Source organism: Rhodnius prolixus, unplaced genomic scaffold (genome assembly GCF_049639745.1).
Source record: "Rhodnius prolixus isolate KJV_2025 unplaced genomic scaffold, Rpr scaffold_1, whole genome shotgun sequence".
Classification (NCBI taxonomy): Eukaryota; Metazoa; Arthropoda; class Insecta; order Hemiptera; family Reduviidae; genus Rhodnius; species Rhodnius prolixus.
Window position 1 is genome coordinate 65574883 of NW_027411581.1, and position 18345 is coordinate 65593227.

The following is an 18345-nucleotide window of genomic DNA, read 5'->3' on the forward strand; positions in this document are numbered from 1 at the left end:
ATTTCTTCATATTGGGGAACAAATAGTAGTCCGAGGGAGCCAAGTTTGGTGAATAGGGGGGGATGTGAAACGAGTTGGAACCCTATTTCCATTAATTTTGCGACCACAACTGCTGAGGTGTGAGCTGGTTCTTTGTCGTGATGGAAAAGGACTTTTTCAAACGGTCCAATAACGATGAATAATATGCACCTGTAATAGTTTAACCCTTTTCCGGATAGTCGATGAGGATTATTCCTTGCGAATCCCAAAAGACAGTTGCCATAATCTTTCCGGCCGAAGGAACGGTCTTCGCCTTTTTTTGGCGCAGATTCCCCCTTGGTAACCCATTGTTTAGATTGTTCTTTGGTCTCAGGAGTGTAGTGATGTATCCATGTTTCATCCACAGTGACGAAACGACGCTTAAAGTCCTGCGGATTCTTCTGGAACAGCTGCAATCCGTCCTTGCAACACTTCACACGATTTCGTTTTTTGGTCAAGCGTGAGCAATCGCGGCACCCATCTTGCGGATAGCTTTGTCATGGTCCAAATGTTGATGCAAAATATTAAGTACCCGTTCATTCGAGATGCCCACAGCCCTAGCAATCTCACGCACCTTCACTCTTCTGTCATCCATCACCATATCATGGATTTTATCAATGATTTCTGGAGTAGTAACCTCAACAGGGCGTCCAGAACGTTCAGCGTCACTTGTGCCCATATGGCCACTCCGAAAATTTTGAAATCACTTATAAAATGTTCTAATCGAAGGTGCAGAGTCACCATAATGTTTATCAAGCTTCTCTTTAGTCTCCTGAGGCGTTTTGCCTTTCATAAAGTAGTGTTTAATCAACACACGAAATTCTTTTTCGTCCATTTTTTGAAAATCACTCGACTTCCTCGATTCAAACGAATGCCAAACACAAAGAAATAGACCGATCTGGCTGAAACTTGGTGTGTGTTCTTCCAAGAGATGCTACTAACTAAACATAACCTCGATACGCGCCAGTGGTGCTATCTCTCTCACTTTGCACGCACTTTTCAAACGACCCTCGTAATTAGAACTTTAAAAATCATTAATCATCATCAAAACTCGCAAAAGCTTTAAGCTTTACCTAGTTTATTTTTTATTTTTTAATTTTAAAGTTTATACCAAATGATGTTTAAATTTAGACAAAATTTATGGCATTAGTTTATAGAAATTTAATTAAAACGATAAAAGAGGAAACCTCTGGAGGGTTTTCTAAATTCGTGATGCGACATGGTAACCCCGCTCTCGCTTCCGGCCGGTTACCAATCCAAGTGCTGTTGTTAGTTGAAACTAACGAACTTTTGCCCTCTCCTCCTCCTCTCCAGTAGAGCGCTAATCTAATTCCAATTCCCTTGGCGTACTTATTGGCGATTGCATTAAGTAATTTATCGGAGTTACTCTTATTTGATCAAATCTGCATTTGATATTTAAATTTTTATAAAATATTTAAAAGATTTTTTTATTTTAGTTTAAAAAGTTGACTTATATTTGGATTAATTTAAGCATGGTTTTGATACTTGTTTAATATTAAAAGGAATTAAGTTCGTTACGACAATAAAAAAAATTTGAAGGAAATCGGCCGAAAAGGAAGTGCCACTTCATTAAATCAATCAATTAGGGAAGGGATTAGCTATGAGGTTAGCATACTGGACTCCCACGCGGAGGTCCCGGGTTCGAATCCAGTAGCTGACCCTTAGATTTTCTCTTCCTAGGAGCTTCTTACAGCTCACTGTCGTCTGTAACGAGAGAACACTGTCCGGAGGCCGGCAGTGCACTGGAAAAAGCTCCGGGCGCTAATGACCTGAGCTGTTGATGCGCAAAAAAAACAAAACAAAAAAAATTAAATCAATTTTCCAAGATTTTCAAGATTTCCCCCAAAAATGGCTCCTACGATTTACATGTAATGCTGAAACTTTTATGCGGAACATTTTCCCGGAAAGAAAATCAAATGAGAGCACTTACTTAGACGCTAAGGCATGGTTGTTAAGGCGGGCATACCACAAAAGACGCATATTACCGTGAATCTATGGGGCTTTCCAGGAGTTTTTAAATACGTTAACTGTGCTTAGGAGTCAGTCGTGTGAGTATATACACATCAGATTTTTTTCTGTCGTGTTCAATCTGATTTAGGATTGCCCAAAAATATTTGTTTCCATATTTATGGTGGCAGTGGACAATAATCCGGAAATGCGGAGATTATTGCCATTTCGTTTCGCTTGCATAGCTCCTCTATAAATCGATTCCCAAACTCGTGATTACCTCCCTCTCTTCCCGGAGGCAGCCTCCTGCCTGTGCTGTACCATTTTAATTATTCAATTCCATTAATTGGGCCCCCTATACTCTGCAGAGGCGGTTCACAGCCCCATCACTAAATTGAAAAACAGATTTTTTTTTGGTAATTGAATTTTGTTTTCTCGATTCCATTTTCTTAACACTTCTCTTTAGATCCATTTTTTAGACGGAATCGAATTTACTAAAATTCTTTGCATGTCAATTTTCGATGTCCTCATAGGTAAGCGTATCTTCGAATGATTTTTTTTTTTAAGCGTTAGTCGTGGGGAGCGAAAAATCTAAGAGGGAAACATCGTAGTGCTGGAACTATCCATTCCCCGTCTTAATTGCTCACAGTCCTGGGTGACTTTTCCGTTTCCAGTTCCAGTAAAACGCAAGATTTTCGAAGAATGATATATTATTTTCAAATCCAGCTTATCAAATGTTCACTCAGGTTGGAGCTTCGTTTACAGCTCGCTGTCGTAGTAAAGTAATTGCCTATTTTTTCAGGAGGGCTTTACGTCCAACTACAAATTAGGTGTCGTGGACGGAGGCTACAAGCAAACATACTTTACTGTAAATTTCTTTTATTAACCATTAAAAAAAAAATCCAAGGTCTAAGACCGGGAATCGAACCAAGTACCACAATACATATTAGCTTTACAGTTCTAGCCTCTGATCTTTCGGCTACTGCTCGCTCTCCGTCCAGTGATGGATAGTGTTGTCTATAACACAGGAGATCACTGTCCGGAGACAAAGTGCACTGAGAAAAAAAAAAAAATCTGGCGAAAGACTCCCTCCAGGGTAAGAGTATGGAAGGGATGGATGTGAACCAGCTGTTACACATTACGTGCTAAGTACCATTTCCGCTTTATCCTGACGGAATTAATAAAATGGCTAATCTCGTGTCAGGCTCATATGCGATGCATTTGTTTTGTTCACTGAAGCCATCCGACGTTGTTCTACAGTAAATGCACCCAGTTTTCAAGTTTGAGCGGAGTACCTTTTGATGAACTTTTTCGGACCGCTTCCAGTCTTTCTTTTCTTTGACCTACGATGCAACCATAGCAAACTCATTGAGCAATGCTATTGCACTGATTACAGTCCTGTGAACACTTCTCCCAGAACAAGTGATCTGTGTATCTCGAATGACTGGAAAAACATTATCTAGACGAGACAAACTTTATACTGGCCACCTAGTCCAGTTAGGGTTCTTTAAATCTATCCAGAACTAGCCTTGAACTGACTTGAACAGAACTGTGGGGCCCGCTTGGATGTCCCAGAAGATGATGATTCAGGGAATCAATGATTCCAGAGATTTGATAACCATGTCACAAAAAAATCATTCACTTTAGAAAGTTGTTCAACAAACATCATCAGTAGAGGCTTTCAGAAGCTCGCCCAGCTTGTTAAAAGTTGGCAAATATTAGTTGTTGACAACAACTTGATGGACTTCATTAATATAAAAAAAAATGGATGTCATTTGCCTTCACAAATCACAAACACACTGACAATCTATTGATCTGAATCACTGATTGGATGGGTTCCCTATTACAGTTTTAGAATCTTAAGAGGGCAGCAGCTTGTTGACCTGGTTTTTAACTAAGATATTGACGTATGGTAGAGCTCTGCAACTGGGTACGGGAGAAGATTTATCTTTTACTTCTTCTCTCAAACTTTTTTTAATTGTTAATCGATTATTAATTATTAATTCGATTATCGATCATTATTTAAAAATAATTAGATTATGTTGGCAATTATGTGGAATCTGTATTATGTAGGATTTCTTTTTTGTTTATTTATTTATTTGTTCCGATTATTTCAGAAAGCAATACAATCAGGAACATCACTGGGTCCATAACTGGTTTTTCTATCGTTGAAAGACAGGCCTCTTTATGTTAGGTTGCTGCATTGATGAACTTTGTTTTTGTCCAGAGATTGCGGCTGTGATTCAACTGCTTGAAATTTCGCCATGGCTATGACCTGTACCAAAACCAGCCAGATCTCTGATGGTGACAGATGAAACTGTCGCCTCAGCTTCGGCTTTGATCGATACAGCAGCCGAACTATAGTTAGGTATAGTTGTGGATTCATATTTTTCGTAGGGTATCACTTTTTTGTAGGCTTTTGGTCATAGTCGCTGTGGTAGTCACATCCGACATTTACTTTTTGTCGTTTTTACTAGCGTAAATTTCAGCTGATATCCAAGAACGTAATTTAAACAAAAAAAAACAATAAAAAAAGCATGCTTTTAGCAATTATATGTAATTGAGAAATCATTTTCTGAAATTGTTTTTAATAATCCGGAAGTCAAATGTACAGATAAAAAAAAAAAAGTTTTGGATCAAAGACTTACATCACGAAAGTAAGTCGCAGAGAAGGAAGATGCCCCTTTCTGTGAGAGTTAATACAATTTGGACGGTCTAACCCCGAGTGTGGTGGTTATGTCTCCCTCCTTCCAGAGCAAATCAATATCCGATATGTGGTGTTGGCTGCCTGCTTCTCCCGTTTCCAAAGAAAGAAAAAAAAAAAGAATCCCATCAGGATGTAGTTTAGTCTTAAGAAGGGCTGTATTGGCTATTTATTGGACAAATTAAGGGCCCTTAAAAAAATTGTAAATTTTTTTATTTCTCGTAACTCAATTTTATCCTTAAGGATATTATTTTTATGATATTATTCCATTTAATTTTAGATAATTAGAGAGGTTTTATCTTAGAAAAGTGGTGGTCAATTTGTGGGTAGGGTAATAAGAAGTAATATAAATTAGGGAAGGGTATAAGCTAAGTGATTAGCGAATACTGGATTCCAACGCGGAGATCACAGATTCGAATCCAGCTGCTGGCCCTTAGATTTTTTTTCTCTTCCTGGGAGCTTCTTCGAGCTTACTGTATTGTCTGTAACGAGAGAAAACTGTCCGGTGGCCGGTAGTGCACTTAAAATATTAACATCTTAGTTGCAATCCTCAAATATTTGTCTTGTCTACCTCGCCAGTTTGTCTGTCTCTCAGTGGTTTGTTTTTTCTGACGTAGATCATTAAAGTGATGTGTGAGAAAAGTCGAGTCAGTCGTCTTTCTAAGGTTGACACCTGAATAAGTTACCGTTGGATTCCACTCAATTATCTGTCCACTAACCGTTATGTTTCTATTAACTAGCAAACCAGGCTTCTGGTTTAGTAAACATGATTGGCTTACTTTTAGTTTTCCAACTCCAGGCCTATACTAGATTTATAGTCTTCTAACTATTCAGCTAATCACCTCCGAGGTGAGCTAAAGTTCAGTTTGATCTGCAAAAAGAGGTTTCCTTGTGTTTTATTTTGTTAAAGAATTGTTATAAAACGTAGTTGAGCAAGATCATTTCTTGTGGAACAAAAAATAAATCATTATTTAAGATTTACCGTACAGAAACTTGCCCTAAAATGGTCGCCAATCTCATCCAAAGAATAACCTAAACTCTTACTCTTAATCTAAAACCTCTCAAGAATCTCGTGTTAACTCAACAGTGAACCAATTCCTGAACCTGTCTCTCCCACACAACATACGTTCCGAATGAATTTGGTTGGTACTAAACCTCGAGCAGAAACCTTAAATTGTGTCGCTACTGTTTCCCTTACCCTTTCAGTATTCTAGGCTCAGTGCTTGTCCAAGTACCCTCCCATGGTGAATGGATGATCATTATGGTGTGTCCAGAAATCATCATCTCTACATATTCCTCAAATCTTGTGAGCTCAAGCTAACTTGGTAAACTCTAAACTCGGTAGTTTGACTTTATGTATAAACCTCTTAAGATTGAGCTCTAGTCAAAAGCTGGCTTCATCTCAGCTACATCTCCATTCCTTAATTTGGAGAAGTTGTGAAATTTCTCCGAAATATGGCTAGCACCGAATTTAGGACAATGAACAACGGGATAGAGTTGAATCCAGTTTCGCTAGCCTTCTGTCTTCTCTTCAACAGCCGAGATTCTTTTTTTATGTTCAGGGAATCAAAAAGTTATCCAATTGTTCCTATTTTGTGAACACTTCTTTGGAAAAATGGGCTTACAAGCTTTGATAAACCCTGCGGATAAATCAATGGGTTTTAAAGGAGCCAGACTATTGGGAGAAGATGCCAAAACCTCTTGTTACAAGTCAATGCTGAATAGTATTTCTGTTTGAAACACAGTAATCTTTTTATCATCAGATCATTTTCCATCCAGACAGCAGCTCCTGCAGGACCCAGTGTTCTCTCTTTTCTTTAATCCATTTTGCGTCACCCTGAGACGAATGTTTCGTAGAACTGATTTGGCATCATCTTTTCTTGGAAATTCTGTTCCACCAAGTAGGGATGCAGTATTTTAACCAAATGTACCAAAAAAAGAATAAATTATCGGAGAATACAGAATCCCTTGCTGCCATACTGTATCAAAACGCTGTTTCGAGTTCAAGCAACATCATACTAATTTTACTTATTTCACTTCAATCCTTCGTTGTTGTTGAGGGTCACATCTTGAATCCGCGGTTCATTCCTAGTTATGGTTATGGTTAATGGTTGTAGGCCTATTAACCAGGCCACTGCAGGCTCAGGAAACACACATGCATCGCTTGGCAGATGGCTAGCCTTTGCAGATTCTAACAGGAAGAGGAGGAATCGGCACTGCACGTGTTGTGTCGGTGCGAGGAGAGGCTCGTATGGCTAAGGATGTTACTTCTTGGGGGAGGAAAAACCAAGGCCTGTGAGCTTTACCCAATAAGAGACTCTCTCCAGAATTAAGAGTCTGATTAAACGGGCAGGTCTGGTGGGGTAAGCTTCTAGAGTGCGGGGAGCCACAATAGATCCAAAGGAGTCGCGCAGTGGCGTAGGACTTGAGGCTGCCCTAGTTTAATCTATCTATGGTTGATGTATATTGGCTGAGTTCTACTGTAGATTCTTTCGGATTATTTGTGGAGTTATCTAAAAAATAAAAATGTAAACATCAATTGCTGTTTCTTGATGTTGAAAGATAAAGAATAGAACTTCGCTTAATTTGGCTAATTATCTTACAACGTGGTGATTGTCACGTGTATAGATTCATGTATAGGGAGAAGTTTTGGGATCTATTCGGGTGGGATTGTTAGGCATGTATATGGGCAGGAAATGAGGCGGTGACATTTACAAACCCATCCACTTCCCTTTTGATTTGTCTCATTGGCAATTGTTAGCCAGTTTAGTTTCCGCTCGCAGTTCTCCGACACTTCTCGACCCACCATTCCATGCTATATCCGTAACCAGCTCGAAACCACCTTACCCCCCCCCCCCCAATCTCTCCCTCATCCCCCGTCCATCACCACTATTTTGCATCACTTCACACCAAATTTACTGTTGACAAAAGCCCAATATCTCTCTCTTTCCACTCGTTAAACTTGGAAAATTTACGAGGCTGTTTTTGCCTTTTCTCATATTCGGCCTACCAATTACAATAAAAAGGTTTCATAACAAACATTGCAATAACAATAATAATAATGAAAAGTGATTTATTTACTATATAAAGTATTGATAACAAAAGTTCATACTTTTTTTATTATTACGCTTCCTGTTTGTAAGGGAAGTCAAGCGATCACATTTCCTGTATCGATTTTTTACCGGAAACTTATTCAAGCGCACGCTTTAGTTTTTCTTTTTTATAGTACCAATTAATCAGTAATAATTTAACCAAAAATACAAAAACATAAATCGAAAAAACCTACTAGAACAACCAGAATTATCTTCTCAAAAAAATATTTTAAAACAGTATGAGGTTTATAAGTGAAATCAATTTATGCAACGGAAGTAGCTTTTTCCACCAAAATATGTTTAATTGAATGTCGAAAGAGGAACATTTCCGTTTAAATGAACTTGGAGTGTAGCCAACTTGGCTGGGCTAGTTTCTTCAGTTAACTAGCCGAGCGAGCTTTTAGCTAGACATTACTCTGTCCCTAGCCATGGTCCCAGGGGAATCACTTTGAAAAGTGTAGTACTTAAATTTTGGAAAATTATTTGAGAGGATGATGGTTTTTCCAATAACCACTGGTTGCTTACTGGTTACGTATTATCTGTTTACCATAAAGTTCTCATATTAAATATTCTCATACCATTAAATAAAATCCAAGACATAAACCGAGAATCGAACCCACTAAACCAACAATACAACCTAGCATTGCGGGTCTAGCCTATATCCGCCTAACATACTTTACTATAAAGTTCTCATATTAACCATTAAATATAATCCAAAGCCTAGCTCAGGGGAATTGAATCCACTAAACCAACAATACATCTTAGCATTGCGGGTCTAGCCTATAACCGCCTAACATACTTTACTACAAAGTTCTCGTATTAAACATTAAATAAAATCCAAGGCTTAGACCAGGGGAATCGAACCCACTAAACCAACAATACATCTTAGCTTTGCGGGTTTAGCCTATAACCGCTCGGCTATCGTGGCGCCTTGATTTCTCTTGTAGACCAAGTATAAAGTCATTATGGCGTTGTGGGTTATGTGAGAATAGTGCATATAGTATTGGCTGAGGATATTTACAAATCAAAAAACTGTGGGAAGAGCCTTTTTCAAAAAAAAAGTTAAAAAAAAAAAAATTCAGAAAACTAATCGGCTTAGAGCAAGTGGCAAGGAATCGGAAAGCTCTTTGTTTCCGGATTCGAAAATGGGGACTAATGCCGTAAAAAAATTAAATCTTTAAATTTTAACGAGTTATTCTGGAAGTTGGTTAAGCTGGAGTTGTGCTCTTGTACCTGTAAATGCCGTTGAGAGAATGGGACACCTTCCATGTTGTAGGTAGCTTCCTGGATGACATGTTTTTTGCGCATCATATATTTCCACCACAATATGAACATACGACAGAGAAAGGCAGCTGCTCTGGAGTATAGGTAGTGTACCAATTTGGGATTGGCAGACATTATAGCTTGTTTGTTCACCTTAAATCCACAAAGAAAGTGTAAAGACTTAATGGCGTAAGAAATACAACGGAAGATAAGCAAACCAAAGTGTGTGGAAAAGCTTCTTGTAAAAGAAAAGTTTCTTGAGTAGTACGGGCAACTAGAGGATCTTACGTCCAGTTTCGACTTCGATTTCACTTATGTTTCCCTCTCACGCTACACTTTTACTGGCCCAGCAGCATTAATCTACCTCTGACGATGGATATAAGTCCGAAAACCGGTCGGTGGTTACATTAAAAACATTCGTGGCTACGACGTGGATAATATCAAAGATATTTCGTCCATTTTTATTTTTAATTAGGTTATAAATACCAAAATAACTTGGAACTTAACTATGTAAATTTATCTCGAATATTCTAAGCAAAATCTTGTTCCTAATTAGTTCTTCTTGCATAAGAATAGTTATTGTTCTCCACTTTATGGAATTAATTATAACAGCTAGAGCTAGGTTATAGTTATAACCATTGTTTAGAATCTAAAGCCTAAGTAAAGTTGAAAATTTACTGGGAAAGTTTTCTTCTCTAAGATTTGGGGGCGGTGGAAAACCCCCCAACTATGTAGCTTCGATTTTCCACAATCTTATGAATTAAGAGACATGTTATCTTAAAGATATAAAAGTTCTTCCTTTACATTGTGTTGGGGGGATTTTTCTTATAAAAGTTTTAATATAAGTTCCATTAGATATTTTTGTTGAAACTATTCTTAAATGTTGTTTGTTGTTTTACACACACTACTAGATAATGTAGTTTTTAGTTGCTGTTGTAGTTTGGTGGGAAGAGGGGGGGGACCACCATTTTATTTAGTGGAAAAGCATTTTCTTTATAATTCTCGATAATGGGAAATGATTTTTCTATTGGCTTTAACTTTGGATTATGTGTTTTTGTTATACTCTGGCAAAATCTTGTTTACAGAAACAATATCAACTTTTTGACTCAGATGTATTTGAGTCTTGTCTACAAACAGCTTTAAGTAATCAATGTGTATGTTTTCTTTTAATTTTCCCCTAACTCCGAGGTAAAGAAAGACCACTATTGTAATCGTCCAGATTTTCAAAGAGGTCCCTTTGAGTGTGTAAAAAGTTGATTTTTTTAAAAAAAAAATTACTCAAGACAATCGATAGCACCAGTTTTACTCGATCCTGAAAAGAAAAACACCTTTCTCCTCTCGCCTGGAAATGTTCTTAATCCAATTTTTTTTGTATGAAAATAACTCAATGCAGTTTATGCACAATATGCGCGAAAGATTAGCGCAAGTTTAAAGGAAGTTATAAGAGCCTCTTTAAAAAAAAAAATGAAGAATCGATTTAAAAAATCGATTGAGGACTGATTTAGAATTTACATCGATTTTTCTTGAATAATGCTCACCAATTGATTAAAAAAAAAAAAAAATCATTATTTTGGACTCAAAGTACGGCACATAGATGCGGATATTTCCGTTAAGGAAGTCGAAAATACGACACGATTACAATACTTTCACTTAGCGAACTAAAAATAATGCATGGTTTTCTTTTTTAGAACCTTCCTAAGTCCTGAAACTTCTTGGGGGGCTTTTCCTTTAAAACTGCCCGTGAGGTCATTGAAACGTAACGTATTGAACATAGAGCGGAAGTTGAGCTGAGCAAGGCTATATAAATCGTTTAATAATCTTGTACAAAGAAATTTCCTCGAATGTGTCGCACCATTTCTTCCGGAAAGGAAATACTTTTAGTCATCAAAAAATGCCAGAAATTATCTCCTGAATCACCGTCGTCCATATTATTATAAAACAATAGGTGCAATATTTATTATCATTTTGTTTCCAATTAATTACGAAAAAAAACATGATTTATCTACTATGAATGAAATGTTACACAGCCAATGTCCAAGAGAGAGAGTATAAAATGCAATAATTACAGCTTCTGTATATGTGCAGGTGCAAATCCCTAGATAGTGTATGACGTTATTATATTCGCATAATTACTCTGGAGTTGGAATTAATTATAGGGATGCACGCTTGGCTGATTTTATCGTGTTGCACTAAATCAGTTTGATGGGAATACAAAGCCCCGAACATGTGAGTAGACCATTATTAATATAGATACGTAGACCATCATCTGAGTAGTCCATTCTTAGTTCTGATAAGGAGGGATAGTTACTGAAGTCAATTAATTCTTCAGTTGATTTAGCGTCATTACTTTATAATCTTGATCTAAAAAAAAAATGTTACGTTAAATCTTGTATTTTTAACGAAAAAAAACAAAAAGAATATTAAATTAATAATAATTAGAAACATTCAAACTGAATTTATCCAGCTTAAACAGTATTTACTTCTCTCGACTTAGTAATTGATCGTATTAAGAAAAAGTTGTTTGCTATCGTATCAATCTAATTTATTTACTATTTACGCAATAATTACAATGATCCATAATTATTTTAACAAATCGATAGTTCAAGGTTGTTATCGATATGCAAGCTTCCTAGAAAAAATAATAATCAGCGGGCAGAGTGGGTTTAGATCTTTATTGCTTAGCTTGGCGAGCTACATTCCCTTCGGGCAGATCCCTGGTCCAAAACGAGAGAACACTATCCACCACAGTGCACTAAAAAAAAAAAAAAAAAAAGCGCTGCTCCGTTCTCCAATGATTTCATATGTTTAACATGCCTTAAATTAATACACCAGCTGTTTAAATAATTAATTTGAATTAATATCGAGAATATTAATTCTATATTGTAAATAAAATGTTAAGGTTAAAACCTTGGTGTTTCCTTTAAGAGAAAATGATGCTGTGAGGGATTGCACCAGATTAGTCTGACCTTGTTGTTTTTGTTACTCCACGTTTGACGGGTCAACGATATTTTGATAACGATTATCAATTTTTGTTTTCATTAAAAGTTTTTGCCCCTAATTATTCTGAATATATTTTAATGTTATAAGAAAATAAAGTAATTTTTTTCACTAGCTGCCTGTGATTGCTTAATTTTTTCAAAAAAAAAAAAAGTAAAGTATTCGCCTATTTTTTTCAGGCGGGGCTTAACGTCCAACTACCAAATTATACTTAACATACTTAACTGTAAATTTCTCATATTAACCATTAAATAAAATCCAAGGCCTAGAGACCAGGAGAATCGAACCCACTAAACCAATAATACATCTTAGCATTGCGGGTCTAGCCTATAACCGCTCGGCTATCGTGGCGCCTAAACTGCTTAATTTAATTTTGCATATAAAATTTAAATCTCTCAAAAAAGAAGATATTTAATATAAGAATTTCTCAAGTGAAAAAGCATATTCAGCCTTTACTATTTTTTTTTTTTTTTTTTTTTTACCTTTAAAGAAGTTGTAAATAAGATAAAACTCATATTTTTTTTTTTTTTATAGTACCTGGAGGGAAAAAGCAATTTCCTGCAGAATTAAGAGAGCAATGCCTTTTATAGGGTTGGTGGCAAGACGTGGTGGTATTCTCCTCTTACTACGTCCTATACCAGCCAGGAAACGACAGAATTTTCCACTTTGTTGAACAGTTGAAGAAGGTATAAAGGAATGCTTACTTATTCGGGCTGCCGCAAAGTGGTGGGAGGAGAACTTACCTACCATGAATCAAAGAATCTAATGGAATTTATTGTAGAGGAGTAACGAGTCTTTTTTTTAGCAGATGGTGAACGACGGTGTAAAGAGTATAAAAGACGAAATAGAATTTTTAGAGGTGTCGTAAGGAATGGAGAAAAGAGAAAGAATTGAAACGTTATGATAAAGGGACAAGAAAAAGAATAGCTACTTTTCTTTGTTTTTAATTATTGACAGGAAGTGTTCAGCTGATTCAGTAAAGTGTTACTTATAGTTGGCTATGGCTTCCTCTCTTACGTACAACACATACAGGGAGAGACAGGAAAAGGGGGAATCAGTGAAAAACACTTTTCTCGGGACTCTGGGGGACCTCAAAGCGATCATTTCCTGTGAAAACTTAAGAAACGGAAATCGATACGGTTACAATCACTACTCGTGCCCACCAGATTTATAGGAAATAATAACACGCAAAAAAAAATACCCTGTTTAATAACTTCAATCTGGGCTAGAAAACCCCAACTCACAATATTCGGTTTTTCTCGTCCATAACTTTCCCTAACTGAACTCTTCGCGGAAAATCTCGGGTATCTGTTAAATGTAGCAGCAGGTGGGAGTTTTATTTTCATCGTTCTTGATCACAAGATGATTTTCTTATTCCCCCCTCCCTTGGTTTCTTAACTAGTTAAGCGTGTTTGACACGTGTATACACACGTCAAACCAAATTTCTATTACGGTGCGTTCGACGTGTATATACTTGTGAAAAAATATAAAATTACCATTTAACTACAAAAACTCGAAATTTTAATAAAAGTTCAATACAAATATTATTTGGTGGGATGTTTCCTCCTTTATCTTACCCAATAGAACTGCGGTGGGAGCCAGCCAAATGATAAGTGGTTTGTACATGTTTGGTCTCCGCTTTAGAGTTTGGGTAATTAGGCATACAAATAGAAGCTCTCAACCCTTGTGCAATGCTGCTTTTTACCTTTTAGATAGAGGTTCAGGACCTCAGTACGAGCAGGATTTCATTTTGCACAGAATTCAAAGCTCTTTTTTCTTCCTTGTAAAAGCTCTTGCGGCGTCCCTAGTTAACTAGAGCAATGAATACGTGAAGCTGTGCAAGATTTTGAATGTGCACAGAATGCTCTATCTGTAATCTCAAGCCCCCCAGAGATTGCAGAAAAAGTCGCTTGCAGTGACTATTATGACGTTTTTTGTTGCCCTGCGTTCGTCGTCATATACACGTCATTGTCTGATTTTAATTCCGCACACTGTGGGTTTTTTTAAAAAAAACTAAATTCCAACGCTTAACAGGTTAATAGAGATCATTAGTAACTTTGCCACAAATGAATAAATGTAATATTCCAAGATAAATTTACTTAAAAATGTTTGGATGTTCACTCCCAAATATATATACGCTCAGCTGTGGCAACACTAAACAGATGTTAAGGAGAGGTAGCGTAGGAAGTTTAGTTTTTCTGGAGCGAGTGGAGGCCCGCATTCCTCTTAACGTTACCCACGTGAAGTCTACAACGTTACCCACGTGAAGTCCTTGTTCAGGTGCTTACCTTTGTTTATTATCTGATTAGACAGACATACTTCTATTTTGTTTTAAATATTCTCCTACACCTTTACCTTCACTTGTTCAACATGTACTTGTTTCTCCAGGTTGTTTCTATTTGAACCTGTATATCTATCTGTGTGTGTGTATTGGTAGACTGTGATGCAAGAATATTGTTTTTTTCAAGATGATTGTCTACTTTCTGTGTCCTTGAATTAAAGTTTCTTTAATTTATTCTTTATCGTTTATTTAGTTATAATCAATGCATGTAACGTATTGCGTTATATATAAGCAACGAAGATAATGTATAATGTCCACAACACTCTCGGAGAGGAGAAGTTACTCAGTGGTAACAACTCCTGCAACAAAATTTTCTCTTCTATTGTCTGCCATTGTCAGAGAGGAGATCTTGAGGCCACACTATCTATTAAGACGTCTAGAAGTGTTCTGGAAGAAACTTGTTATATCAAGGGATTATGATGAGAATCAGTATATTAAGATGGATGGGATTTTCTGTAACGTGTTTTTAAGCCACTTGTGTGTGACTAAAGGAATGTTTAAATCTGTGTGAATGGTTTGATCCGGTCTTCTGAAAAGCGAAGAACTGCAAAGACTTGGGAATCCTTTAGAAGTTTTCGTCTTAGGTTGAACTACACATTACGTGACCAAGATGGGCTTTAATTATAATACACAAATAAGTCTTTTGTGGTTCAGAGTAGGTTATGTTCTGTAAATTTTCTTATTGTCAATGTGCATTAATAATTGTAAAATAATGCCCTTTTTTTTCTGGCTGACTTTAATTCTAATTAAATTTAGATGTCACGAACGGAGGAGACTAATAAATTCTCATGTTACAACCATTAAATATAAAATTTATAGATACTAGACAACGGGAATCGAACCCACTAAACCAGCAATACATATTAGCTTTGCGGGTTCTCGCCTTTAACCACTCGGCTATCGTGGTGCCTTACTAGTTATGTGTATAATTTATAACTTTTATTTGATTAATTTTTTGTAGGAAGGATTTTTTTTTTAAGCTTTGTGATAAGGATAGAGATCACTCGAAAAATGACGTTTTAGTATAACATATGGTCCTGCTGACGCACGTAATTATTAAATATGTATTTTTTTTTTTTTTTTTTTTTTTTGAAAGCTGGGACTTTAAAGAAATTATAATAAGATTTAAGTCGTTGGAGTCTTCAAAAAAGATTTTTATTAAATAGTTCTTCTTATTTAAATATCTATTTTTAGTTAAAAAACAATTTAAAATAAACATGTTCTTATTGATTTAGTAAGATGTTATTTTGAGCGATCGTTAACCCTTTGAGGTTCATAGAGCTCAAAATAGCTCAAATAGTTTTTTTCTTTAAATAGAAAACTTGTTTAAAACTATGAGCTAGTTTCTTGCGGAATATTAAACGATCAAATTGTTGATAAGCGGGTAGATGATCAAATTATGGTAATGATTCTAGTTTTACGTAACTTGGCTAATTTTGGAACGAATTACTTTCAGCTTAAAAAATTATTTTAAACTCTTGTCTCATTTTTTTTTTTTATTACCTTCTTAGGGTTATAATTAGAGAAGTTTGAACTTGAAATTAATGCGTTTATTTACTGAATATAGGAATTAAGAGATCAACACTTTGCTTTTGCTGCTATTAATGATAGTGTATGAGATCTTACAGGTTGGATGAGCATAATTCGCATTAAGTGAAGCTCTGGTAGTTCATCTGGGTAGCCTGTGGGGGACAGTCAATTGTTACGTAATCAATTTCTTATGTCTGACAAATGGATACAATTAAATAAAATAAAATTTCTATTTCCAGAATTGTTTGGGTAATTACTTTGAAAATGACGTAATTTAAAAGAAAACTGTTAGGAACACCCGTGCGACTTTTTCTTTGATCGCAATTAACATAATCAGTATATGTAATATGGGGTTGCTGGCACACATGAGTCAGTAAAAAACGCTAAAAAAAATTATATCTTAAAAACGAAAAATAGCACTTTCCTTGAACAGATTTCCTATAAAGTTTGCAATTTTCACTAAAGTAGTGAATTCCCGATGAAGCTGTAAAAATTACACCTTAACAGCATTTGAAAAACCTCACCTTTCTCTCTCAGAACTGCCTTAAGAAGACTTGAAGAGTCTTTAAAAAAAGGATGTTTCAAATAAAAGGTGTATATCACTTGAGTCCAGAACTAGAGGGACATCTGGGTCCAAAATTCATTGATTGATTATTTATTTTTCAGTAGTTGGTGAACGTTTGAATTCTTAATTTCTTCAAGAGCGCGTAGTTTCGTTTGTGTGTGGGCTAATCGATTATTTAGTTTTCTTTTCTTTAGATTTTCTTTTTCAAAAAGGTTTTCCTCACACTCGGTATTCTGTTGAAAATTTTATTTTTCCAGGAATGATTAAATAAGGGCTCTTCCAAGGGAGAGAGGAAAATGCTGAATTTGAATGCTTTGTAAATTAAGATTAAATTTACAAACAAAATCACAAATATGAAGAAGATTAGCTTGCCGCCGGAAATGATATTTTTACTTGGTTTTTTAAAGAATTTTTAATCAGCGAAATGTGTTAATAAGGGATAGTATAACCGGAAGTTTCAATTAGTTATCGAGTTCAAGTGCGGTTATCGGACCCGTATAATAAAGCTTTTCGACAAAAATCAGTACCACCACTACTGTGTCAATTTACTGGTGATATTTTTTTGTTTACGAAAATGATATTTGTATTAGATTTTAGTAACCGTAAAATATTTATATTAATAGGATGAAAAAATAAATGCCATTTCAGTCGAGTAAAATTTATTTTGCCAAGCTTTCGACCTAGGGACTAGGTCATCTTCAGGGCTGTGGAACATATTTACAGATTGTTAACAATGGTTCTATTGAAATGAATATGTATAATATAACGAAATTTACAAAAATTATTTACCTAGTTTAGAAAGTAATACTTTTACATTTCAGGGTTGGTGTGTCTTCTGTCTTGGTCTGCTCATGGACTGAGTGTGATCGGTCTATGTGTAATATGTGTTAGGTTGTGTGGAAGTCAGTGTTGCCAATTTTCAAGTATTTTGTAGTAAGTTTGCGCATATGTTAATTAAATTGTTCGTGTCTGTTTTGAAATTTAAACTGTTTTCTGTTTTAGATATGTATATCATTTCTAGCACTTTCCTTTTTGGTGTGTTGGTTTCTCATTTAAGTATCTTTGTGTTTGGGGAAATCGAAAGTGGTGATGATTTTCTGTGTGCTATGTAAGGAAAGTGCTGTGGTGTTCTTTTTTAGTTTTGTGTCGTAAGAGTGTTGGTACAGTTTTAAAGGACAAACAATCAAATCTTGTATACGAAATTGAATGCAAAGACTGTCACAAAAAATATACAGGCGAAACATCACAATATTTAAAAAAAAAGACTGTACCAACACTCTTACGACACATTGTTAACAAACTGTAAATATGTTCCATAGCCCTGAAGATGACCTAGTCCCTAGGTCGAAAGCTCGGCAAAATAAATTTACTCGACTGAAATGGCAATTATTTTTTCATCCTATTTAAACTATAAATCAGTAACCAAAAACAATGAACAACTATTTAAATTAAACAATTCAATTTAGCGAGGAATACGGGTCCAGAACAATAAAGAAGAAAACAACTCCAGTCTTTAGGTGCCATCGTTTCGGCAAATTTTATTTTATTTCGACAAATAAATTCTAAATTATTGTATCTGTTTTAATTGTAATATCCAGGCCCTGATGAAGGCAATAAATTTACCGAAACGTTGGCACACAAGACTTTTTTTTTTTTGTTCTTAACCGATTTTCTTGCTAAATTGACCCCTTAACATAGATATTTCTAATGTTTAACGATTCGTTAAGGTGTTTTACTTTCAAGATTCGAAAAAATCCCACCCCTAATAAGAAAGCAAACATAACTGTGAGAGCTTGTTCAAAAGAGTATTTCTCTCGGTAAATATGTGTTTAAAGGTAGCCTTGAATTATAATTAACGTCAAAAAGT

General features: G+C 35.8%; 1 protein-coding gene and 1 long non-coding RNA gene across 7 annotated transcripts in view; both read left to right on the forward strand.

Annotated features, from left to right (window-relative positions):
* The window catches only part of Eip63E (cyclin dependent kinase Eip63E), a 237518-nt gene that overhangs the window by 116531 nt on the left and 102642 nt on the right, over positions 1–18345 (forward strand). The window lies entirely within an intron of this gene.
* The window catches only part of LOC141446157 (uncharacterized), a 75786-nt gene continuing 58249 nt past the window's right edge, over positions 809–18345 (forward strand). Inside the window, exons 1-2 of one of the 2 annotated variants that reach the window (XR_012453556.1) lie at positions 809–11271; positions 12577–14322. This is a non-coding gene — a long non-coding RNA (uncharacterized lncRNA). The remainder of the gene's footprint in view (positions 11272–12576; positions 14323–18345) is intronic. The other variant, XR_012453555.1, reaches the window with a different exon arrangement.